The sequence below is a fragment of the Micromys minutus genome, assembly GCF_963924665.1.
Source record: "Micromys minutus genome assembly, chromosome: 16".
In the NCBI taxonomy this organism is placed as follows: Eukaryota; Metazoa; Chordata; class Mammalia; order Rodentia; family Muridae; genus Micromys; species Micromys minutus.
The window spans coordinates 51,355,489-51,358,457 of NC_137985.1; the positions used below are offsets into that span (position 1 = coordinate 51,355,489).

General features: G+C 47.2%; 1 pseudogene across 1 annotated transcript; it reads right to left on the reverse strand.

Moving 5' to 3' along the window:
• Positions 1 to 1,190: 1,190 nt before the first annotated feature.
• On the reverse strand, positions 1,191 to 1,978 carry LOC308430537 (small ribosomal subunit protein eS4-like; annotated as a pseudogene). The gene has a single exon. The product of its transcript is annotated as a small ribosomal subunit protein eS4-like (transcript).
• Positions 1,979 to 2,969: the final 991 nt, after the last annotated feature.

Below are 2,969 nucleotides of genomic sequence, written 5' to 3' on the forward strand. Positions count from 1 at the left end.
CTCGCAAATGTAGACACTCCCTAATGACCAAACATTCAAATCTATGAGCCTGCAGGGGCCATTCCTATTCAAACCACCACTGCACAAAGTCCTAAATAGTAAACACATGGGTTTTATTATGGTTACTTACTGGAACAGAAATGACTTGAAGACAGTTGTATCACCAAAGTCCACCCCAACATGAATGACAATTCACAAAAGCTGGAAACTTCCAGCACACTGCACAGGCTGCAAGTATGGAGACTGTCCTTTCTATGCACCTCGCTTAGTCTGAGCCTCTTTTAAGCCTCTGGACTTGTCTTTGTTTCTTCTAGGTGGCTCAACTGGTCTCTGCTTTTACTTATTGTCAGGGCTTGTCTCAGAATCTCCTTTGTAGGTTGGCTCCTCTGACAGTGTCTCTCAGTGATCTTTATTGTTTATTCTTAGGGAGGAAGGAGTTTAGTGAATCTGGTCAGTTTTAGGGACTTCCTGAAGACTTTTGGGTTGTTTACTTCCTGTCTTAATTAGCTTCCCTATAGGATGAAGTGTAAACTGCTACACGTGTGTGGAACTTCCATCTCAGGTTCTGAGCAGAAGATGGAACTTACTGGGACTCAGAGCTGCTGGGAAGGGCTGAGGAAAAAAGCATAGCTCATTTCCATGGAGGACTTAGAAGCTAGATATGGTGGCTAAGCACAGCTAACTGAAATAATGCCCAAATATTTTTTCCTGTTTGGTTAGAGACTAGTATCCTTATAAACCAAAACCCAAATGTGTGTCACTGGCCAAGGTGACTCAATGCCTGTATTAGATGCTTTTCTTATTGCTATGTCTAAATACCCAACAAGGAAGAACTGAATATCTTCATGGAACAGGAAGCAGTCAGAGGAACAAAAGAGGGGTAGATTATTATAAACATCAAGGCCATTGCAGAGTGACCTACTTCCTGCAGCAAAGCTCCAACCCCTAAAGGCATCATGCCTTCCTTCCTTCCTTCCTTCCTTCCTTCCTTCCCTCCCTCCTTCCTTCCTTCCTTCCTTCCTTCCTTCCCTCCTTCCTTCCTTCCTTCCTTCCTTCTTTCCTCTTTTTCTTTTTCTTTCTTTTTTCTTTTTTTTTAGTTTCCTCATGCTGTTTAATCTCTCATGTTGCCTAGAAAGGCTTGTAGTGGCAAGAGTACAAACATTTCTCCAGCGAGTCTCCTAGAGACCACTTCACCCACCGCTCTGTTTGGCTGCTGGCCTCTTTTCTCTCCAGTAATGGTGAGGCGGATTCCTTTTCCTTGGGGAAGAGAGACCCATGGTCTGTTGCCCTTGCCAATAGCAAAAATGTCGGACAGCCGAGTGGCAAAGCTGTTGTCACTGGCATCTTTCACCTGAGCCACATCAAGAGAGCCGGGATGTCTCTCTGTTGATTACACCAATTCTTCCCAAGTCAGTACCTCCAGTCACCATACACAGGTTTCCAGTGCCAAACATGATGAAGGTAGTTATTTTGCCTGTCTCCAAATCAGTCTGAATGGTGTCACTCACCTTGATGAGGGGATCACAGTATCGAAAAATAGGAGCATCCTGGGTCACTGGATGTGGGATTCCTTCTGTATCCACAAAGATCTTTTCCACTTTGCACAGCTTGTACTGAGCCTCCTCAGGAGTAATACGATGAACAGCAAAGCGACCCTTGGTGTCATAGCTCAGACGGAAGTTCCCTCCAGTCTTGTCAATGCTGATGACATCCATAAACCCAGCAGGGTAGGTTGTATCCGTCCTGACTTTCCCATCAATCTCAGTGAATCGCTCATGCAACTTTTTTTTTTTTTTACTTCATCTCCAGTCAGGGCATATTTAAGCCTGTTCCTAAGGAAAATGATCAGAGGCAAACATTCTCTCAGCTTGTGAGGACCAGTGGATGGATGAGGAGCAGACACGCCAGTCAACTTATCCAGCACCCAATGTTTTGGAGCAGCTACATGCTTCAGGTGTTTCTTGGGACCATGAGCCATGACTGTGCTGGGAACGGAAAGAGCAGTTTCATGCCTTTCAAACCCTGGTGCTACCAGCTGGAGACTAAGTGTCCGAATGCATGAGCCGGAGGAAGTACGCCACATTCAAGCTACAACCTGCTCTTGTGTCATGAACATCCACTCCTGGGAAAGCAGTACTAGTGTATCTCTATCTGCAGGGATGACCATGGAATGGCACGGCATGAAAGTACCCACTCCTTCAATCCCATGGGTCCCTCCACCACGGTGACACTTCCGTTACCTCAGTATCAATGTCACATCCAGAATTCCCTGAAAAACTCTGTGTGTTCCCCTCCCTCAAAGTCACCACAGAAACCTGCTGCAGAACCTTTTGGGAAGGGCTCAGAAAGTGGTTGATGATGTCTACTTGGGATGGCTTAACAGGGTCCCTCATCCTGGGGAGTCTGGCCTGTTCTTCAAACATGGAACCCCAGATCTGTGAGCTGACGCAGTGTTGGAAGCCAGATGTGGGGGTTCTTCTTTCCCCCCGTGGTGGCCGACACCAGGTTCAGTGAACTCTCTGGTGGGTTGCCCCCTCAGAACAGCATGGCCAGTTGGCAGTCACTGAGATGCCCGCAGATCAGGCAGCCTGATTGCTAGTCACGCCAGTCCTGTGGCCTATGGCTGTAATCATGTCTGTCTTGCTGCTGATTAAATGTTGTCTTTTCTGGGATTCCCGTAACCCCCCCACCCCCGCTTGGGATCCTGGGTTCCCCCAGTCACTAGTAGCATCTGCCGTTCTCCATTCTGTCTCGGAGGGAACAGTGACCACCACTGAGCTTCCAAGGGACACGTTCATTGCTTCATAGTGGGTGACATTATGGGTTTTCTCCTTGGGGAGATATAAACAGCTTCTACCTCCTCATGACATCCCAGTGACAAACCGGAGTTAACCCTGGGGAACCAATGAGTTGATCTGTCTTACTTAAAGAGCATGGGTAACCTAGGAAGCCTCACTAAGACGTTTCCA